Here is a 24,877-nt window from a genome sequence, read left to right on the forward strand (position 1 = left end):
GGGCACCATAAAAAAATCAAAATAAAGCATTGAGAAAAGGGTGAGCATGGGTGCTGGGTCCATGCCTTGGACATCAAACGAACTTGCCTCTGGCTGCAATAAACTCTGCTCCATCTGTAACAGAAAGCTGTAACCCGCTGTATGCCTCGGTTTATGTCAAGCTGCTCATTTATAGAGTAAACTTTGACAAAGTTTTGCCGTCTCGTATTTCCCAGGAACAAGGAGCGTCCGGGACGGACTTGTTTTATTCTTTCAGTGCTGACAATCACTTACATTCTGGTCTAGATTATTTCCTTTTTCGAATATGCTCAAAGGTATATGTAAACCCTGCATGTTTGTCACCTACGCTTTTAAAAAAAAGCGTGCCACGTTCCTACTGACTGAAACGCGCACGCACTTCACCTGCCATCTCGGCACACTTTGCTTCCATCCCTCAGTCAATTAGATTGATGGTAATAACTGCCGGGAAATGTATGAGCCTTTGATTTTTCTGTTATTGGGCTGTCAGTCAGCGAGCGGCGCGGGCTGGCGAATCTCACAGCACACTGCAGCACCGCCACATATCCCGCTTTTAATAAAACGGGGAAACCGGGGATTAGGGTAGGTGTCGCTTACCCATCATTCCCTCTGCTGAATATTGCTGATATGATTGTATTATATTCCTACAATCTCCCCCCCTCCATAATAAAAAGTCTAAAAATAAATAAATAAATAAACCTCTTTGTTAATTGAAATAAAGGAATTTATCTTGTTAGCTTTGCAGCTCTGGAAGCCATTAGTAGAACATTCTCCGCGAGGGATGCAGGTATTGTAGGAAATCTAAACACCCCCCGCTGCGGCTCAGAATAGCTTCCACCAGCCCCCTACATTTACTAGAAAATAATAAATCTGGAAGTTCACGGAACGCCAGGGCATTTATCATGATATTGTATTTAACTCTTTCACTGCCCACGGGGATCCAATGAACTGTGTGAATTTGATGGTCGGAGACGCGGATCAGCTGCAGATATACAGCCATGCCGCTGTATACAGAAGTAACACGTGTCCAGTTGAGCGGTTCTTCACTTTACCCCAAGCTGAGATGTCATAAAGAAGCATTATAAATGATTCAGTGTTACACGTGTCCACGGCGGTTTTATTATATTGTCAGATGCAGCAGAGTTGAGATCGTTAGAGGCAGACGTGCTGAGCGTGTCCTTTGTTGCAGCTTCAAGGAACCTTCACATGGGGAGAAGCATTCCTAGGAACGCTCTTTGGAAAGGCGATGCCGATCACCTGATGAACAAGGGTGAACACGTTTCTTGCCGGCAGATCCTACAGCCACAATGAAGGTGCGTGGGGAGGAGCGAGCAAACTATCGATGGCTCATTCTTTTACAGAGGAGGTGATTGCTGCATGTAAATGGGCAGCGACCCACGCCGGGAGAATGGGAATTGTAGCCGTGGCACAGATAGGAGTAGCAGTAGCGGTCGAGCTGCAGTGAAGGAAAGGTGCACTCTTTTCTTTTCTCGGACCGCACTCTTTTGGAGATACCCATCTGGTGGTGGTTGAGGTGCCCTTGATGGCGATGAGAGCAAGTGCAGGGCTAGTCAAAGGTTAATGGAGTCAGTGACCAGCCCTGTTTTTTGCAATTAATAAAGTCTCTCTTTACTGACTACATGATAGGTAGTACAGCAGCAAAAGGAACCGTTCTGAGGTATGTTACATAGTATTAGGCCCCTTTCACACCAGCGAGTTTTCAGCGCGGGTGCAATGCGTGACGTGAACACATAGCACCCGCACTGAATCCTGACCCATTCATTTCAATGGGTCTGTGTACGTGAGCGTTTTTTTAACGCATCAGTTCTGCGTTGCGTGAAAAATGCAGCATGTTCTAATATTCAGCATTTTTCACGCAGCCCTGGCCCCATAGAAGTAAAAATTGCATTGCATCCGCAAGTGTAACGCCCTACTAGGGGGCATTACCACTCTTTTCGCCCCATCACTATCTTTAATGGTGCATCCTGTATCATCATGTGTATTTACTCCTAGGTCCTACTCAATGTGTAACTGTATTTATGATTTTGTAATGGTTTAAGTGCAATGTACCCGGTCTACCAGCAGATGGCGGCACTTCTGGCAGAGCGGTGTTAGCTAGAATGGAGCCTTTCTCCCATAATAGCCCCCCTCTCTAGAGAGGAAGGAGTTGGGTTAGTTAGAAGTTAGTTCAGAGTACCCCCTGTAAGGGGAAGGCTGTGTGCCAGCCAGCAGAGCACTGTCTGCTCTGCTGGGCATAAGGGCCCATGCTACAAGCCTCAGAAGCCAGGAGGAAAGGTTCCCTGGACAAGATACAGATCAAGATAAAGATAGAGTCAGATAAAAAGAGAAGTTGCAGCAGAAAGCAGCAAAAGGAAAAGTTCCTATTTAACCCAGCTAACATAGCAGAGCTAAAAGAGTACAGATGTAGCAGAGCTGAAAGTGTTTGCCTGCCAAAACTTCATGCCAAAGTTCTGGCAGGAACATGACGTCATCAGTATCAGAATTTTGGAAAACCCCTTTAAGTTTTTCTGTGGCAGCTTTTCAGTCTCAGGAATGGTGTTTCCTGGATAAGGCTTCGTCTAGATAGTTAACCAAATTCAAGGTAAGGTAAAGTGGGTATATCTATATGTTAGGAGCTATTTCCACAATGCTTTGATGGGACAATTCCTGTATGGTGCAGGAATGAATGGAGTACGCCACAAGATTTCTATAAAGGTTGACAGTAAGAAACATTATATGCCTCTGTATGGAGTAGAGAACACAGAGGTGCCATACGGCACTACAGCAGGAGTCCTCCTGCGACCTGTACATAATATGACCTTGAGGCCTGAAGATACATAATGCAGAGGGCAACAAAGCCCCAAGATGTTTGATGACATCATCGTGCTACATCCGTACAGTGGGTATAGCAGATGACACAAGCTGAAATTATAATACATGTAAAAATATGGTATAAGATGCAAGGGAAAAAAAGTTGACCATAAAAAAAATTGTTTCATGGTTTAGAACAACAACTCCCTGCGAGCCCTGGGCTTGCCGCTGTCAGGATCGGCTAGGCGTTGCAGTTTTGTAATAGCCTTTTGCAGAAACAGATACAAGCAGCTTGGCAAAACCTGTGCTATTCTCTGTACATGCAGATTCGCTACATTTATAAAAGTCAGCATGAAGTGAAATGAAGGAGACTTCCCTCGCTCGTCACAGACTTGTTTTTGGTGACTTCCACTGTGATTACAGGATGCAGGAGGAGATTTCAAGGGGGGGGGGGGGGGGGATTGGCCATAGACCTTACAGGGAAATTACCCGGTGGGCCGATGCCCAGGGTCCCGCCCAAGCCCCCATCTCTGCCTCTGGCTGGGTACATAATAAGCTATAAGTGGTAATTAACTCTGTTAGAATCCGGTACTCATTTACCCGCCCAGCAACATGTCCTCCTGAATTCAACTATGTCCTACATCTCAGCTCCTAAGCCCCCTGCTCCATATCTTAATCAGAGACGACTGGAAAAGGAGGAGAGAAAATGTCCTCTATTGATGGCCAACTAAGAGGGAGAGCTTTTGGGACAATATATTGTGCGGCACTGTGGTATAAAGTATTTAGCGCTATGGTATTGCTGACCCCACTACTTTTGTTGCCACGCCTCCTGTCAATTTAGACCCTCCTACAATATGGGGCCACTTTTAGGTATTATCTTCCAGGGCCACTTTAGGTTCCCAATCCGCCCCTGTCTGACAGGTAAGACTGGGGGATGAGGTAGGCTGTTGAGTAGAAGTACCTTGGGCCCCCGTTCTTACACCTTCTGTTCTACCGGTGAAGCCCCAGATGTTCATAAAAGAAGAAGAAAACATCACATATTCAAGGATATTTTGGAAAATCTCTCTGCACAGTGACAGCTCTGTGAATCGTCACCTCAGTACCTCTCATGCATGGAGCAGTCCTTATATCAGGTCCACCTATTGCCTACTCTAGGACCACCTATCGCGTCCCCGTAAGCAGTCTACGTGAAATCTACCTCATGCATCCTCATGCGTCCCTTTTATTTAGGCTGATGTTGACGTTCTCCATTTTTCTTCCTGTAAGCAGGAGACCTACAGTTGTGCGGTGCTGGGAATTAGTCCATGATGAATCATGGGACCTCCATGCATGCACAGTGCACGGTGAAGTCACTGAGTGAATTATACGGTGGCAGCAGGGGGGAGTTCTGAAGTGTCACACGGTATATTGATATATCTCGGAAGATGCGGATCCCCACTCTCTTCGCTGTTTGCATGTTATTACTATTTGCTGGAATATGCATCACCATTACAGTCATTTGTGAGAAGCTTGTTTGGTAAACCTCCACATGCCAGCAGGTTGTCACAAAATTCAATTATTCGGAATGAATTATGTATGCTACAGACAGCCCCATTCAAGAAAGCCACTTCATTTGTCTTTTTAACAAGTCAAGCTGTGACTGGGGATTTCATGATCTTGTGAAAGGGATGGGGGGATGCGGAGAGGAGATTTCTGCATGTAAAACACTGGAAAATCTGGGATAATGTTCAAGAAGATGCTCAGCCTATGGATTTGTGCTGCGGAGGACTGAATTTTTGTATCAAGATAATGCACGATATACCAGGGTACATTTCTTACATATGACTATAAGAAGGCAAAAAGTGTAGGCAGGGAGCAGTCAGGCTCAAAGAAGAAGAAAGGGCCCCTGTGTATAGGTAGGGCGAGGGCCCCTAGTGTTCTAGCAGCCTATCACAAAGCTCCTACCTTATGGCTCCCTAGCCAACATCAATATAAAAATATTCAGATTCATATCAATTTATATCAGATTTAGTCCACAATCCCACCTATAGACACATTTCCTTCCTTAGCTTTCCTCTTGACTCAACATATCCCGATATGTGTGCTACGGAACGACTAGTCTTACAAAAAGCATGATTTTGTGATATTCTGTCATGAGATGTCTATGATATAGATGTCTGTGTGTGGCCACCTAGTGGTTGTGATGTGTTTTGCAGCTTGTCAAGCATTTTGATAGGCTACATTAACATCTGCGTGTTTGCTGGATCCTTCATAGATCAGTAAAAACGGCTACGTTATGATAATACAACCGTCTGCATCCGTTATGAACGGATCCGGTTGTATTATCTCTAAAAGGTGGATCTGGCACTAAAACCATTGTAAGTCAATGGGCGCCGGATCCGTTTTTCTTTTGTGTCAGAGATAATGGATCCATCTCCATTGAGTGAGATTGTGGTTCATGCTGGATCTGTCTTGCTCTGCATCCCATGACACACTCAAAAACGCAGCTTGCAACGGTTTTTGTGTCCGGTATGGGAACGCAACCAAACAAAAAAGGAAATGCAATCCGGTGCACTACATTCAGTTCAGTTTTGTCCCCATTGAAAATCATTGGGGACAAAACTTAAGCGTTTTACTCTGGTTTTGAGAGCCTATGACGGATCTCAATACCGGAAAGAGAAAGCTCAGATGTGAAAGTAGCCATAGTTTGTTTCGATATTATATTGAATTTGTTTAATGAGAAATTGTATAATCCTTAAAGGGCTATTCCAATCTTCATGATCATATTGTAGTTAATTATATACCCCCCAGTGAACATTTGACTAAATATATTGCATAAAAATAAACCTACTGTTCTCTCTAAAATTCAATTCTCCTACTCCATTATTTATATTCGCTGCTCATGGATACAGCCCCGCTCACCTGCCGCATCCATGGGCCGCGCTTGCGCAGATGTTTCCCTATGGCCGGCCTCTGTAATGCTGGGGCTCTGATCGGTTACCATGGCAGCTAGGATGCTACTGAAGTCCTGGCTGCCATGGTGCGCCCTCCCCCTCATCATTGGTGGCAGAGGCAGTTCCGATCGGAGTCCCAGCAGTGTAATGCTGGGACTCCGATCGGTTACTATGGCAGCCAGGACGCTACTGAAGTCCTGGCTGCCATGGTCAGTTAGTCAGCAGCAATATACTTACCTGCGCTGTGGCCGTCCGGCGCTCCTTCTTCTTGTAACTCGTCACAGGTCTGTGCGGCGCATTTCTATAAGCATAAGCAATGCGCCACACAGACCGGTGAGTTCCAAGAAGAAGGAGCGTCGGGCATGTAAGTATATGGAGGCACTTGGGGGCTGATGTAGGCATATGGGGGGCTGATGTAGGCATATGAGGGCTGATGGAGGCACAATGGGGGCTGATAGAGGCATTTGAGCTGATGGCAGCTGATGGAGGCACAATGGGGCTGATGGGGGCTGATGGAGGCACAATGGGGGCTGATGGATGCATAATGGGGCTGATGGAGGCACAATGGGGGCTGATGGAGGCACAATGGGGGCTGATGGAGGCACAATGGGGGCAGAATAGGGGCAGATGGAGGCACAATGGGGGCAGATGGAGGCACAATGGGGCAGATGGAGGCACAATGGGGCTGATGGAGGCACAATGGGGCTGATGGAGGCACTTGGGCTGATGGGGACTGATGGAGGCACAATGGGGCTGATGGGGGCTGATGGAGGCACAATGGGTGCTGATGGAGGCACAATGGGGGCTGATGGAGGCACAATGGGGGCTGATGGAGGCACAATGGGGCTGATGGAGGCACTATGGGGCTGATGGAGGCACTATGGGGCTGATGGAGGCACTATGGGTGCTGTTTGATGCATATAGGGGCTGTTTGAGGCATATGGGGGCTTATGGAGGCATATGGGGGCTGTTTAAGGCATATGGGGGCTTATGGAGGCATATGGGGGCTGTTGGAGGCATATGGGGGCTGTTTGAGGCATATGGGGGCTGTTTGAGGCATATGGGGGGGCTGATGGAGGCATATGGGGGGCTTATGGATGTAGCAGAGCTGAATATGCTGCTGTTCAGCCATAATTCTAGTGGGGAATAGACAGATGTAGCAGAGCTATATATGTGGTGGGTCAGCACCAATGCTGTTGGAAGAGAGAAACTGATGTAGCAGAGCTGAATACGCTGCTGTTCAAACACATTTATATTCACTGCTCATGGATACGGCCACCGCTCGCCTGCCGCATCCATGGGCCGCGCTTGCGCAGATGTTTCCCTGTGGCCGGCCTCTCATTCTAACTGTAAGTGTGCACGTCACCAGAAGGAGAAGGCGTGTGTGGGGGGGAATGTTGGAGGCATATGGGGGCTGATGAAGGCACAATGGGGGCTGATGGAGGCACAATGGGGTTGATGGAGGCACTTGGGCTGATGGGGGCTGATGGAAGCACAATGGGGCTGATGGGGGCTGATGGAGGCACAATGGGGGCTGATGGAGGCACAATGGGGCTGATGGAGGCACTTGGGCTGATGGGGGCTGATGGAGGCACAATGGGGCTGATGGGGCTGATGGAGGCACAATGGCGGCTGATGGAGGCACAATGGGGGCTGATGGAGGCACAATGGGGGCTGATGGAGGCACAATGGGGGAAGATGGAGGCACAATGGGGCTGATGGAGGCACAATTGGGGCAGGTGGAGGCACAATGGGGGCAGATGGAGGCACAATGGGGATGATTGAGGCACTTAGGCTGATGGGGGATGATGGAGGCACAATGCGGCTGATGGGGGCTGATGGAGGCACAATGGGGGCTGATGGAGGCACAATGGGGGCTGATGGAGGCACAATGGAAGCTCAAGGAGGCACAATGGGGCTGATGGAAACACTATGGAGCTGATGGAGGCACTATGGGGCTGATGGAGGCACTATAGGGGCTGTTTGAGGCATATGGGGGCTGTTTGAGGCATATAGGGGCTGTTTGAGGCATATGGGGGCTGTTTGAGGCATATGGGAGGGCTGATGGAGGCATATGGGGGGGCTTATGGATGTAGCAGAGCTGAATAGGCTGCTGTTCAGCCATAGTTCTAGTGGGGAAGGGAATAGACAGATGTAGCAGAGCTGTATATTTGGCGGGTCAGCATCAATGCTGGTGGAAGAGAGAAACTGATGTAGCAGAGCTGAATACGCTGCTGTTCAGACATAGTTCTAATGGGGAAGGGAATAGACAGATGTAGCAGAGCTGTATAAGTGGCGGGTCAGCATCAATGCTGGTGGAAGAGAGAAACAGATGTAGCAGAGCTGAATATGCGGTTGTTCTGACACAGTGCTGGTTTAAGAGATAAACAGATGTAGCAGAGCTGTATATGAAGCTTTTCAGACACAGTGCTAGTGGAGGACTAGAATAAAGATGTAGCAGGGCTGTATAGGAAACCATTCAGCCAAAGTGATGTTAGGGGACTGGAGAAGACACATGTAGCTGAGCTGTATATGCATCTATAAAGATACATAGTGTAAGGTTTATACACAACTGGAGTACAGCTGTAATGGAAACAAATCTGCATCAGTGCTGGTGGGTGGGGATTGGTCAAGCTTTTGAGCTAATGTATAATATGGAATTATAGTTTTTGATGCACAGAATGGGTTTGTAAAAGATCAGACTGAGATTTTATGTGTAAAACTGCAGAACAGCCACGTGTTACTGTACATTGAGCTCACTTATCACAGCTCTCTGATGATTCCCCAGCAGGGGGAGGGGCCTCACAGACACTGCAGGCTGCCAGACTGATGAGTCATACTCTTCACATGAACTAGCACGCAAGGACTGAGTTCTCAGTGTGATGTCATAAGGAGGTGTGGCCGGCCTTCACTCTAGCTGCCTAAGCCCGCCCAGCCTTAGCAGCAGAAAACCAGGAAGTGAACAGCTAGCTGGCAGCAATTGAGGATGAAGTAGCAAGATGGGAATACCCCTTTAACGAAATTCAAGCAAAGCGTTTGTCCACATAATAGTATTTGGAGTCCTTCCATTAACAGTGCCATCAGAGTGATCCCATAAAATTAAGTAGAGTGTACCTCGATAAACTCAGTACTGCAGGCAGAGTGCCCCCAATAAACAAGACTGTCACCAGAGTGACCTGCATAAATGTCAACAGACTGCCCCTCATAAACACTCCTAGAAGAGTACTACCTTTAAAACAGTCCCAACACAGTGCCTCCCTTCGAACACCTTGAAAGAGGCACTCCCATAAAATGTTTTATTCTCTGCCCCTTTAGAATAGTATTTGATGTAAATTGTAGTGAAGGCAATCTTTTTACCGGTTGCTGTAGTTGTGAGTTGTCCGCCCCTTTCTGGTCCTCAGCTGTGTCATGTGATCAACACTCCGATTCTCCAACTGACACACTGTCTTATGTGTTGACAGGAAGTCAGTTTCTCTAGTCATCCCTATGAGACTCACATTACGTCTCCCAAATGGATAAACAGAGAAATTGACTTCCTGTCCATATCATGTACTTCCTAAGAGACCAGAGAATACACATTTGTGCTGGAGTGCTCCTTTATATTCTATGATAAAATTCTGGATTACTTCCAATTGCCACTAGGTGGCACTCCCTACATACCAACTCCTATTGCGGGTCAATGAGAGCAATATAAATAGAAAACCAGCAAGTTTTCCCTAGTGGCAGGAGGCCAGTCACTTACTTCAAAAAGCACTAGAGATGTGCGAACAGCCTCATGCTGGTTTTATATTTGGCTTTGGTTCACATCCACCCTTCTAGTTTTGATTTATTTTCCAATTTTTTTTGGTTGATGGTTCTAATTTGGCTTTGGTTTTAATTCTAGTCTTTAACTGAATAGCATTTTTCTAAGAGAAATCTTGTATGGGTGCACATGGGCACCTTCTATCAATGCAAAACTGTGACGGCAAACAAATGTTACTCCTATCGATACAACACAGCACATTGACACAAGCATTTAAAATGGGGACAGGGGTTTATTTGTCCTTATTTTCCATCCAGATGACTAGCGGGAATAAATGTATACAGGGTGTACATCATCATTTTACATAGTATATGATCATATATATATATACACGTACACATTGTATATACAATGTATAATAAATATGTATATATATATATATAGTGTAAAATCTCAACAAAATCTCAAATACACTAACACTAGTTGTACCGTAGTTGTAGTACAGAGGATTTATAATCTGTTCTCCACCTAGTGGCTGTATTTAGAGCAGCAGCCTTTATCCTTTCTCATTAATTCTCCAATACAGTTTATGTAATATTCCTTTACAATCTGCCAATGCTATCCACACATATGTGTGTAAATATTTTGGGAGGTTCTCAGAACTTAAGATTCATTAGATAAAGTGATGATCATGGGGCAGATGTTTTTCAGGACTATGCACCATGTGTTTGTATTGGTAGAATACAGTAGGATGACCAGAAAAGCTGTGCCAATGGCACTTCCCCTTTGTTCGTCTTCCTCCACAATTGCACTGTGAGATAATAGATAATTGCACTGTGAGATAATAGACATTCACAAAATACCCATGATCCAGAACGTGTCCTGGCCGCCATCTTCCTGTGTCACCTGTCTATCCCCTAAATGTTAGAAAGAAATGCCTAATCTAAACCAGGGATTGAGATCCTGTGTTGCCACCCACAGGCCATACTCAATGGCCTTAAAGACGTTGGACCATAGTTTAATGATCTGTCAAATGGCTCAGTAATTTATGAGAAACATAATATGTTTATAGTATGAACCAACTTTCCTTCTCTGCAAGTGGCTTAAAACAGTAATGAACCTTCAATGGAGGCAAACCATGCAACTGCTACGGGGCCTGGGTGGGCCCGGTTCTGAACTTTTGCTGTTTGCAATGCGAAAGCACTGCATTTTATGCAGTCACCACTAGGAGGAATTCAGTGCAAAAAGATAATTACAGCTTCCATTGCAGGCAATGGTAACTGTATAAACTAATGTGCACTGAGCTCCTTTTAGTGCTAACTGCAAGGCAGACAGATTTGTTTATGTGAAGTGAAGCTAAAAAAACATCCATGTATTGATGCCAGTTGTCTGGTGTGAATAAGTTGAGAAATGTGGTGTTCAGAATGAGCAGCATATTTTCTGTAACAGTGGCTGCTGTGCGCCGCTGTTCCCCTGCTTACTGCCGCGGTCCTCTGCACCATGTTCAGCGGTGATCTTTTGCCAGTGGTTCCTTTCTGCCCTGGCCACAGCATGCTTGCTGCTTGTTTCCTGCAGCACTTCCTTAAGGGCCGGCGCACGTCACTTCCTGGGATTCTTGGGTTGGATCATTTGACCTCGCTGACCAATCCTAGCCCTCCTGCACATGTATAAGTGGCTCAGCCCCCTTCCCAGATGCCTCAGTGTCAAGGTCCTTGTGTTCTGCTAAGATTCCTGATATCTGCTTCTGCTCCTGTGTTCCTGACTCGTACTTGTATTTCTGGACTCTGCTACCTGTTTGATTCCTGCCTGCTTGCCTTGACTCTCCTGTTGCTGACCCGGATTGCCTGACCTGTACCTGTGCCGCCTGCCCTAACCTATTGCCTGTCTGACTTCACCTCTGCCTCATCGTTTGGTTCTGCACTGCTGCTCCTGGTTACGGCTTGGCCTGCTGACTACATCTGCACTTCTTGTACCTTGCGCAGGTACCTCCTTGTCTGCCTGGACCTTGTGTACCAATCCTCCTCAAGAAGTAGAGACCTGGTGTTCACCTCTGGAAAGTCTATCAGGGGTGCTGTGAAGATTGAGGGGTTCACTTAGACAACGCCCTTAGAGGAGGTAGGACACGTGGCACAGTGGGTTCACAACCGATGGTTTGTGACATTTTTGAGGCACCAGTAATCAAAAAAAATTGTGAATTTGTCTGAACTCCTGGGTATTGTGGTTTGCATTCTGCGTTACTTGGGAGTGTTTGATATGCATACTGGGAAATTGGTGGAGCAGGGGGGCCCAAAAATTTTCTGTGGGGCCCTATGAAAGCTGGGTTAAAAGGAACATTTTACATGCACAATCCTGCTGGAAGAAGAGGAACTGAGAAATTGATATGTAGTGTGATAAAGTGCACAGTAGAGGTATGGTGGGGGTGTGTATTTCACCCGGTGGTTTCACACTCGCGTTTGGTGCGGATCCGTCATGGATCTGCACAGACGGATCCGTTCAGATAATACAACCGTTTGTATTATCTTTAACATAGCCAAGACTGATCTGTCTTAAACACCATTGAAAGTCAATGGAGGACGGATCCGTTTTCTATTGTGTCATAGAAAACGGATCCGTCCCCATTGACTTACATTGTGTGTCAGAACGGATCCGTTTGGCTCAGTTTCGTCAGATGGACACCAAAACACTGCAAGCAGCGTTTTGGTGTCCGCCTCCAAAGCGGAACGGAGACGGAAGGGAGGCAAACTGATGCATTCTGAGCGGATCCTTTTCCATTCAGAATTAGGGCAAAACTGATCTGTTTTGGACGGCTTGTGAGAGCCCTGAACGGATCTCTCAAACGGAAAGCCAAAACGCCAGTGTGAAAGTGGGTGAGATAACTGAAATCCAGACATGGTGCTGCTTCAGCGAGGCATAGCTTGCTAGAGATTGTTTTGTTTAAAGTTGTATGGGATGGATTTCTTTGGACTGGGAGACAGGTTGGTAGTGGGAGTCTTTCAGTCCACACCCCTAGTCCACTACAGGTATTCCCTTTAGCTGAGGAGATCACAGGTGAGGTCAGCAGGGCTATAATCAAGGAGGTATACGACAACCCTTTGTGTATGACTGGGGAAAGGAAGTGACCCTACAGAGAGGGTTGGAGCCGGAGACCCTGTGTGAACACTGTGTTTTTTTGAGGTGAGTCAGGGAGAAGACCTCTGTATTAGCTAGAGTCCAGATGGGCAGGTGTTTATTTTGGTTTATGTTTATATTTGTGGTGGTGCTGAAGTGCCAGAATAAAGCACCATTTGGACTTGAACCCCAAATCTGTGATTGCAACCCCCTGTGCGAGAGCGATCCCTTACAGTAGTTTGGGGGTAATAGAATCAGTATAACTTGTATTTCATCTATTTAAATGACTGCACATTTAAGCTTAGGAGTCCATCAAGTGGTCCTAATTCAAAGTGTAATCAGAAAATCACAAAATTAAGTATTTTTCGTGATGTTACTTTTAGTTTTCAATGTCACTATCTATATTTAAGAAAAAGGCTAAAATTCTGCTCTGGACACTGAGCCCAATAAAAGGTGCCACTTCTTGGTCTGTACAGATCACTCGTCAGCAGTCATCTCAGTATCATCACAGGCAGGATTATTACGACAGATATCATCTATATATAGATAGCACAGGACCCACCTTTTAAAATAGGTGACATAAAAGCTTATTTGCTCTCTCCTGACCTCAGGTCTCTTTATAGAGTGCTCTAATTGATCACGGGCTGTGGGTCTCCCAAATGGTCAGTCTAACCCTGGCCAGAATGAACGTCTTAAAGCGGTTGTACGAATTGGGGGGGGGGGGGGGGATTTGGAGGAAGCATACCTACCTGCTTGCCAGCACTGGCTCTCTGCTCTTTCTCTCCTTTGTCTCCACTGCTCTTCTGCGCAGCCTGGACTTTTTGACTCTGCTGCAGCCAATTGCTGGCCACAGCAGTGACTTGCCCCCTTTGCATCATGCGACTATTTGTCAATGATTGGCTGCAGCAGCATCAAACTGGGAGTGTAAATCCACAGAATCCCATGAAGCAGCGGAGGAGCAAACAAGGCGGGAGCCAGCGCCTGGATGCAAGGTTCACCAACCACCCCCCCCCCTCCAAAGTGCACCACCTCTTTAAAGAGGTGGTCCAGGATTAGAAATACATGTCTGTCTTCTTCACAAAACAGCTCCACACCGGTCCATAGGTACATCTCAGCTCAATTGAGGTTAATGTTGTTCAGTTGCAGTACCACACTCGACCTATGGACAGGTGCGGGGCTATTTCTGGATGGAGACAGCCATGTTTCCCTAATTCTGGACGACGCCTTTAAAGGGACATTGTCCTGAAAGCTAATTTAATAAGTCACAATTCTTTTTTTCTGACATCTTTCGAGGCAGATCATTTTGATCCTCCGCAGTAAATTGTGTTTTGTTAATCCGTGTGTTAAATCCCAATATTCCGATCACCTCGCTGGTTTCCTGTGGCAGCAATATACAGATGTGCTGCCTGCATCGGGAACATGACTGACCATTTGTGAAAAATTGCTTCATGAGAGCCGCAGGGTATCTGTAGGTTATTCACGAGAAGATTTATTGAAGGCTGACACAAGAGCCAGTGGTTTTCCCTGTAACAAAATATTTACCGGTTGGGAAAGGTAATGTATTGTTCTGCGGCGCTGGGTCATCCTGCGCAGATTAGTCATGCTTTGCAGAGATTCCAATTAATCAGATGTCTGTCCAGGTCGGCAAGTCAAACACCAATATGATTCTCATTACAATCTGATTAAATTAATGGAGGGTGGATGGGGGAAGGGTTGATGAAAAGGGAAGGCGGCGAGACGTGCAATCCCCAAAAAAACGGAAGACAAACAGTTTATTTGACCTCCATGCACTGTATTTAGCTATTAACAAAAAGTAATGTGCTGAAAATGAAATATGTAGTAGGCTGAGGCTGCGCATAGACTATGCATCAATATAAATTGATATGTGGAGGAGATTTCATTCATTTTTTACCCCTTGACTTTCTTCTTGATGATTATATAAGCTTTCCTGTATCAGTCACACACTGCCAACAAGCAGAAGTCAAACAACGTCTATTTGACTGTTCATTTCTAATGAGGTGATTAGGATAGCCCATCAATGTGTGACTGATGGATGTCCAACCTCTCGGAGCCCCTTGTCCAGCAGAACAAAAGGGCTTTGGTGCTCCAGTGCTGGCCGTGGAGCCTTCAGGTGTGCATCTTTACTGTGCACTTGGGCCTGGCATAGTGAAGATCAGCAGAAGTACATTGAGGGGCCTTTTCCCTCTGCTGATCGGTTCAGGTCCAAGAGGTCAGACCCCCATTAATAACACATTGCTGGCTTATGCTAAGGTGAAATCATTCATAAATATGCAATTTGGCAAAATCCTTTTAAAATGAACCTTCCTCTTCCATATTTTCTAATATTAGAAATTCATGTATAGAGAATGCCATGAGCTATGAAAAATTATAATGGGACCAACCCAAATAGAGCTTCAGTTCTTCCTTCCTAAAGAACCAGCAGTACAATATGTAGTCTTTGATTAGTCCTCAAATATTTAACATTGCACATGGAGAAAGACTACCTTTATGGCCATTATTGGAAAACAAAGCTTAAAATTTCTTTACAGCTATAGTTTCCAAGCAGTAGAACGTTTTGAGATTGTCCACTTGGAAGAAGGACTTACCAGTCAATTTATTTATTATACTCACTTATATAGCGCTACTATATTCCGTAGCACTTTACAGAGATTACCATCAGGCTGTCCCCAATGGGGCTCACAATCTAATTTCCCTATCAGTATGTCTTTGGAGTGTGGTAGGAAACCGGAGAACCCAGAGGAAACCCACACAAACAAGGGGAGAACATACAAACTCCATGCAGATGTTGCCCTTGGTCAGTGCTAACCACTGAGCCCCATGCCACCCATGTTATTTCATTGCAAAGTATAAATAATACCCTTGATTGGATAATTTACCCTTTATAGACTCTATAAAAAAAAAATCAGTACTGACTATGGCATTTCTGGGGTGCCATATTTAAAGGTTCACACAGGTATTTCCTTTAATTATAATATCAGTGAATACATTATAATGTGAATTTATCTTCGATTTTTGCAAAATGCATGGTTAAAGGGAAATTCTTTTAGAAGTTTTCTAAAAAGAAGTGATGCACACTGCCCTAGTTACTGTATAATCAATATCATTTATGTAACTGAATTGCCAATGCCTTAAGCTGACAGCATCTCAACACGTTCTGAAGAAATGTTAGTTTAAGTAATGTAACTTACCATAGGTAAGATTAGGCTCTGCAAACCACAGAAGGTTTACGTAGAAGGCATAGCCAATGAGGCCACCAAAACATAAGAGAATGGGATGATGTCATGATAAGAATAAATAAGTGGCCACCTGGGTCCTTTCAATTCTTGTACTTTGATGAAGAGGTCATTTGTTTCGAAGAGGGCCCCAATGGATGGCCACACAAAGACACAGAATAGACATCTCATGACACAATATCACAAAATAATGAAGTTTTGAAAACACACATAGAGACATCTCCAGCCAAGACGAGAGGTAAGGAGGGACCTATCTATATATTCCCGATACCTAGTCTAGTAATATTTATCCATAGACAAGCCGTCTTGTTTTACTGCCTAATGTAGAACATTTAGTTATTTCTATAATAAGTTTTATTCAACCAAAAATGCAAGAATCCCACATTATGGTTGGTGGAGCACGGTCCTAGATGACATCGCAGCGAGAGGTCTCTGTGCAGACAGAGCAGGCAAAACCTTAAGAATACAAATGAGTCCTCATCGGTCAAACTGTTTTTTTCAATAATCACGATGGTTATTGACAGCTCCCAGCCAGAGCTCTGCATGGATCAAACCTTCACAGTGGGGTTTATCAATAAATATTCTGATTTTGAAGCTTTCCCTGTACATTTGTCTCTTGTATTTCTCTTGTACTTTGCTTGTTAGGGCAATGCTAAGAGACTCGAGGGATTGTCTAAAGAACAAGATGCAAGTCACGACACTGAAATTAGATTTATCTGCATGCGGCTATGTATAATGCGTCCACTAATAGACCTCCAATTGAAATCATGACATTCGTAGAAGAATATTAGCCAGAAATATGTAACATTAACTTTTCCCTGCAAATACAAAAGGTTGTTTGAGGCCAATTGAGTAACTGACTGTATGAAAAATCTATATTGTGACTGCAACTACTGGTTATATTGTCGAATTTTTAATGGGAGCCAATCAAACAGGCATCATGGGTATATAAGTAAGGGTATGCAAACGTAGTGTTTCCTCCTGGGGCCTATCAGCTGAGAGGTCCCAAAAGGCTCCTCTGTCCCATATAATAAGATCATTAATGTGTAATAATTAAGAGCCCTGTATCCCAGAGAATGCAAAAAAAAGGAGAAAAAAAAAACAATGACAGAATTGAGTTTTTCTCGCCAAGGTTTATAAAAGTTAACAAATTTTATGTATCCCTAAATGGCACCAGTACAACTCATCCCACAAAGCCCTCATACAATATTGATGGCAAAAAGTTATGGTTCTCCGATTGCGTTGACTAAACTAAAAACATTTCTGTGGTTGGTAAACAGGAACTGTCAACCACAAAATACAGTTCAATCTGAAAGCACCGTGTCATAGAGCAGGAGGAGCTGAGCAGACTGATATATAGTTTTAAGGGAAACGATTCAGTAAAAGCTGTAATTTATACATTTATATCTCTGTTTTTCCCCCTCCTGTGAACAGCTATTGGCACAGGAGGGAGGTGTTCTCAGTGACTGACAGCTATCTCTGTATGCACACTTATACACACAATGCCGCCAGTTACTGATATCCCTCCTGTACCGATAGCTGTTCACAGGAGGTGGAAAAGCAAAGATATAAATGTAAAAATTACAAGTCTTACTGAATCTTTTCCCACAAATCTATATATCAATCCACTCAGCTCCTCCTGCTCTATAACCTGGTGCTGTCAGCTTGCATTGCATTTTGTGGTAACAGGTTCTGTTTAATGTCAAAATAGGGTTAGAAAAAAAAAGTCTCATTGACTGGGGAATGAACAGAACATTCACCTGGTTCCCTCCTTTTCAACTTTTCAGCTGCAGTTCTATCAATTCCCGGGCTCTTTTGTCATCCAGGATGGCAGTATACTGTGTATGTGGTAGTCCAAGACACGCCTTGCTTATCCATCCCTGCTCTTGGATTGGCCAGGACCGCTCACATGAGCAGTGCTATCCACTCCGAGGGCAGCAAGAAGTGTCTTGTGCTACCAAATGCACTGTATACATCAGGTAGTCTGACAAATGGTGCAGTCATCTTGATGGACAGAAGAGGAGCTCGAGAATAGTTGGATCTGTAGCTGAAAAGATGAAAAAAGAAGCCACCAGGTAAGTGTTCTGTTCGTGGGATATTTTTTTCTTGAACAGGATGGTTAATTTAATGAGTATTACAAGATGTGAACTGTAGCTGTGTGGGCCTTGCACTGCATAATGGGTCATCTCTAATTGTCAATGGTTTTCTATATAGGATTCATCAGTGTTGAACTGAATCTGCCTGACCTTCAGAGGTTGCCATATCTATCATTTCATCTAGTCCGGACTGAGGAATTAAAAATACATGCCTCGCTCTCTTTCCCGTCTCTGCTTATCTCCAGTTCCTATCTCAGTCTTTGTCCAGTGCTTTCATTTCGTGTGAATTAGAGCTGCAGTCCCGGAAAAGTGATGGATTTTGTGTGAATCTCAATACTTCAAACAGAGCCTCAGGAGAGCAGCAGCACCTTCCAACTGCAGTTGTTTGTATCATCATCAATCAGCTGAGCTTTTCTGTGAATCCTTATTTATAGACCTTTACAGGTACACAACTGAGCACGGCGCACTTTTTATTTATCTGTTTCTGCATGTTTATGGCGGGATTAATGTCCACGAAAGAAGCTTTTTCTTTTTGCAAATGAGAACTACTTGTCAGAATATCTGTATCCACCGTAGGGTGACATACAATACACTGTAGACCGCAGTCTAAGAAAACGTTCCTCACAAAAAAAAAAAAACATTATTTTTTTACATTCAGATATTCGTTCCATTTTTTAACATACCACTTTGGTCCTTTCAGTTCTGACTGTTCGATATATCGTACCATATTATTTCCACATGTTGCAATGACCAGGCGGGAAGACCCACTGATGTCATTAGAGCCATGGTTGGCCTTACATTCAATTCATTCAGAGTTCTTTTTCTGAGATGTCTACCAGGAAACAGGAAACCGGTAGAATCTTTGGCAAGACATAAGTAGAAAACTCGGCAGAGTATGTGGTAGTGATAGCAAACTATTTGAAGGGGTTTGAGGTTAGAAAAGAGTCCATCTAGTAGCAAGAGCAAAGTATCAGGTCTCAGTAGGAGAAACTGTAATGATCTACAAATTACTTTAAGGGGTTTTATAAGGGCTATGATAAAGGATAGGTCATCAGTATCAGATTGGCTGGGGTCCAACACCCATTCAACTTAATAGGAGCTGAGCTTCAGTACCCGAGAATGTACACTACACAGTATATGGAGCTCTGCTGTTGCAGCTCCATACACTTTTTACTTCTTTGAACCACGGCTGCTACCACCATCTGACTGGTGAGGGTTGCAGGTTGTGGTACTTCTATTGAGCTGATATTTATGGTTATATCTCTTGATACATCTATCTATCTATCTATCTATCTATCTATCTATCTATCTATCTATCTATCTATCATCTCATATCTATCTATCTATCTATCTATCTATCTATCTATCTAATATATTATCTATCTATCTATCTATCTATCTATCTATCTATCTATCTATCCATTATCTACCTTCTCTACATGAAGACTGAATATTCTCCATTTCTGTTAATAGTATTCTGTATTACGTCTGGGTCTTCTTCTTCTTATTCTTTGCATTCAAATTAAATGGGTATTCCCTTATATAGTGATGACATACCACTAGAATAAGACACTACTTAAAGGGGTTATCCCCCGAAAAAAAAATATTTGACGGTTTTCAAACCAGCACCTGGATCTGAATTCATTTGTAATTGCATGTAATTAAAAAGTTAGCATAGCCACTGAGTTATATAATAAAATGTATCTGTATAGGGCCACCTGTTGTTTGTTTGTTCTTATTTCTTTGCCTATCTCACTGAGATGGCCGCACATGCTTAGTTTCATCCTTCAACTGCCTACTGAGTTGTGATAGGGAGAGCATGGACACGTCCCCGTAGGTGCAGCAGAAAAGACATTCCCCTTGAGCTTGATGGAAGTCCAACCTCTCAATCAATCCATAGAATGAAGGGTACTCAAAAATGATTCAACATTCCCAGAACAGCAGCACAGGGAACTATGCCCCATTGCCATGAATGAAGGTGTGATGCAGTTCTCTTGTACAGTGAATGGCGGAGGTCACCTGTGTGCAGAGATAGACTGTGAAGAAGCTGCAGATCTGCATTTTTAGGATTGATAAGGGTCCCAGGTGTAAGACCCCCACCAAACAATAAGTGATGGCATATCCTAGTGATATACTGTGCACTATTTGAGATAAGAATACGCTTTTAATGTGTATATATGATAAGGTCATTAAATGCAAGCAAGCCCCACCTGAGACTTGAGCAGGGTCCACCATGAACACAACTGGTAGATAGATAGATAGATAGATAGATAGATAGATAGATAGATAAATGGAACGCTCTATAGTTCAATGCAAATTTACCTCAATGTGAATACTTTCTGTAAAAAGTAATACTAGGGCCTTAACACGTGTGTCTACAAAAAATAGCCAAACCAAATTTTGTCATAGAAAATAAAAATTAGGTTGGAGATCTACTGTAGCACCAGTTTGGACCTTAGTCCTTCTTGGAGGTAACCAGGGATGAAGAGCGGAAGATACATGGGGACCAACAATAGCTAAAGGTTCAAAAGATGCTCCATGGGCTGTTGAAAAAATCCCCATTGCCTCTCTCTTAGTGCATATCTATCTTGAAGCATATTCAATACTTTTTTATAGATGCTTACTATTTGAAATAGCTGAATTTCATAGACATCTGTGCCCTGGGTTTTATCAATGGTGCACGTACCAAACATTTTCACCCAATTATATTTCACACAGTCAGGTCGGTTTAATGAAGAAAGACCCATAACTGGTAACACCTGTAATATATACTGGTACATAGTCCTCTGTCTGTATGTAACTGTCCTTGAAATATAAGTACCATATTTTTCGCTCCATAAGACGCACTTTCCCCCCCAAAAGTGCATCTTATAGGGCGAATGCTGCTATTTTTACATCGCTAACACTGATACATCGACGGCTGCGATGCTGCACAGCGCAGCGATGTATCAGAGGAAGAGAGGAGGGGCTGGAGGCCGGCAACTGCTGGAATCGCGGCGGGGCCCGGTGCAGTAACTGTACCTTTACACCAGGCCCGCCGCTCACAGCAGTATTCATATGTAAACTCTAATCCTTAACCTCTTCTTAACTTTAGTTACAGTAGCGCTATCCCGTGTACTACTACTTACTATCAAGCTCCCGTAGCAGGCAGAGCGGCCGGGAGCTGTAACATCACTCACGTCACGCACCTGCTCCGCCTCTTTCATTAATTAAGCAGGTGGGGCAGGCACGTGACGTGAGTGAGTGACGTTACACTGCCGGCCGCTCTGCCTGTTACGGTACGGGAGCTTGATAGTAAGTAGTAGTACACAGGATAGCGCTACTTTAACTAAGGTTAAGAAGAGGTTAAGGATTATAGTTTACATATGAATACTGCTGTGAGAGGAGGGACCTGGTGTATTGGGGGACACTGTTATGGGGGAGATCTGTGGATGACACATATATAGCATAAGATGCTATATATGTGTCATCCACAGATCCCCCCTATAACAGTGTCATCCACAGATCCCCCTCCCCAAACCAGTGCCATCCACAGACCCCCCTCCTTATAACAGTGCCATCCACAGATCCCCCATAACAGTGTCATCCACAGATACCCCTCCCCATAACAGTGCCATCCACAGATACCCCATAACAGTGTGTCATCCACAGATCCCCTCCATAACAGTGTGTCATCCACAGATCCCCATAACAGTGTCATCCACAGATCCCCCATAAGTGTCGTCCACAGATCTCCTACATAACAGTGTCATCCACAGATCCCCCATAACAGTGTCATCCACAGATCCCACATAAAAGTGTCATCAACAGACCACCATTAGTTGAAAACCCACCAAAAGAACACCTTTTGGTTAAATTCTTTTTTCTTATTTTCCTCCTCAAAAACCTAGGTGCGTCTTATGGGCAGGTACGTCTGATAGGGTGAAAAATATGGTAATAGTTTAGCGGTGGTAAAAGAGATCGAGAAGTCTGTAAAAGATGCCCTGGGATGAAGAACTTACGAATGTGTCTCTCCACGACATACAGGCTCAGTACATCTTCCTATTAACCCTTCCACATGCCCCGAAGTAGAGACTTTGTTAGTGCTTTGATCAGATTCAAACAGCCTCTTTATTAAGTTACACACTGAGATGAAATCTCCCTTTAGTTGCTTTTTATTATTCCAAGGAGAACAGTTTCCACACACCGAGTTCCAGCCCTCAATTACATTAGCTTGGGAATTATTTGTGGCTTGCAGTTTATAAAATCGTAAATAATTATAAAGGCCCATAAATCCTGCCGACTAACAAGAATGGTGGTTTCTGTTTCCTTTATGGCTGGCTCAATAGAAAGCTATCTAGGAGGTAATGCAACCATCTGCGCCATTCAACCAAATTTAGATGGAAGAAAAATATTTGTACAGTAGGACCTGACCCCCTCCATCCTCCAGTTTCTGCATATTCTTAAGTAATTGCCTTATTTATACACTGATGTACTTATTTAATGTTCTTAGCAGTCCTGAACATCGTCTGAAGAGTTGTCAAAAATGAAAAGATTGTATTGATGTTTTTATTTATTTTTCAGCTGGACTTATTTCACTAAAAACGCTAATTAATTTTCTTTTGAAATGAAAAAAAAAACTTCAGAAAAGGATTATATAATATTAAATGCAATGCTTTTAGATGTCTTAAGACACCCACTCAAATCTGTGCACCCAGTGTCTGAATAACACTTAGAATAAAGGTCCAATTAACAACTATAAAGTAAGAACTTTTCACTTGTACGTTTCTTTTATGTGATGGACAGGTGCAGAGTTTGGTTTGTTTGGACAGTTACAAGGGCATACTTACCCACTTGAAGAGAGTCCTAGTGGGAGAATCTGTGTTCAAACTCCTCACGTTAGTAGAGCATGGGGATGAGGGAATTGTCCCAAGGGTCATGGAAGCAATGTCAGCTCCTTCTGTCCCAGTGGGATTTAACCCATGAGAACTGATTTTGAATGTGGCTGTAGGACCCTGTGTCTTGTATTAAAACTCAAATTTACAGCTATAAAGCAAGACATTTTTATGCTTCCTTTATGTGATGGACCCATGCAGCAAATTTCCTAAAATTAGTTTCAGTCCTATTTGTTTGAATTGGCCAAGACATTTGATTTGGGTACAAATTGAAAGTGCTTAAAATCTCTCTCTCTCTCTCTTTCTCTCTCTCTCTCTCTCTCACTATCTTTCTTTCTCTATAAACAATTCTAAAGTAATTCGGATTCTACCAAATCAGATAAAAAAATAAAAAATAGGGTTGAATTTTAATTCTAACAAATGGATTCGCTCATCTCTGATGATCATTTTGGTTTCAGACATACCACAGAGAGGTTATGGCACTGTTATATGGCTTTTGAAGAGAGGCATAGTGGGTAAATTGTCCCAGGAGCAATGTAAAATGTGTACAGAGGGAAAGCAACATCACACCCTTCTGTCCTGGTTGGCAAAGCCCATGAGATCCCATTTTGATTGTAGCTATTTGGCTCTGTGTTTTCTCTGTATGTCATTACCTTGAGCATGTATAGAAGTTTTCATAAATAATGACTCTGGTGGTAAAAATGCATTACTCATTTCCAAACACAACTGTGGTAGTTCTAGCAGGTCAACATTATGCGCTTAGGACATTGACAGTTTATAGATATAATCAAGACTTCCAAAGCAAAACTTAAGTCCTAAGTCACTTAATGATTATAGACAGCCAGGCCACAAATGTAAAATTAATTCTGCATTGACATTTGAGTTGCTTGCGGGACTACAGAAATGCTTTGCATGACTTGGGCGTTTGAAACCCCAAGGCTGGCTTTGTGATAGTATAGTTGCGCAGGTTTCTCTACAATTGACCTACATCAAGTCCATTATCGAGTCTTCTAGGCTTTGGGTTTATTTAACCCCTCAACCACACTCACGATCTATATGAGAAAGAAAGAACACTTTTTATTATTATAATATATTGTATGTACTGTATATACCACAACTGTGTTGTGGCTTCATCATCCAGTGGCCCCCATTTTAGGTCACTATAGAGGGACCGTAACTGTGAACTAGGAATCAAACAGGACCAACCAATGTCAGGGGTAAGGAGATACTGAAAATGTATATTTGTGGTTTTATTAGTCCTTATTAGCATCTGTGATCATCTTTAGTTATTACCAGTGATACGGCATACAAGGGAATGCTCCAAACTCCGAACGGAACCTCACGAATAGCTGCTAGCAGACGAATAGGAAACGCACCCAAGCGGCTTACACTCCTAGCAATCAGTCTCTAACAGAATGCAGTGAATCCCCCTCCAAGAACGAGACCAAGCTCCGTGTTGAGGGTAAAGCAGTGGGCAGGCAGAGCTGTGTGTTTATTGTTCTTATACACATTCTTACACATTAGTACCACCCACAGGGTTTTGTAAAAACAACCAATAAACACGTACAATAGACTCAGACACTCCCACATAAAATCCTCCCCTCTGCCTGTGATACAATTACCTTACACAATGGGTTAATGTAATTATCACAGGCAGGAGAATACACAGTGTTACACAATGCCTTCTGTCCTGGAGACAACCGAGGAGTAATTCAATATCTCTCAGGACAAAGGGAAATCGCCAATACACATGTGGGGATAATAGGACAGACATCACTATTCAAATATACAATGTCACAACCATTACTGTAAACATAGACATTTAACATATCCCCAGATGGCTTCGGTCTGAGTGCATTCAATTATTAGACGAATGGCACTCAGACTACAAGAATACAGTTCAATTGCCATGGAGTTTAAGTTTAGCATGGGCTGATGAGAGGGCCCATAATCCTGGGGCAAGAGGCTGGCAACCAGGCTTCTCCATCACCCAGTGGCGAGGTTGGTTTCGCCACAACCAGCATTATACAACAATATATTC

Source organism: Bufo bufo, chromosome 1 (genome assembly GCF_905171765.1).
Source record: "Bufo bufo chromosome 1, aBufBuf1.1, whole genome shotgun sequence".
NCBI classification, from domain to species: domain Eukaryota; kingdom Metazoa; phylum Chordata; class Amphibia; order Anura; family Bufonidae; genus Bufo; species Bufo bufo.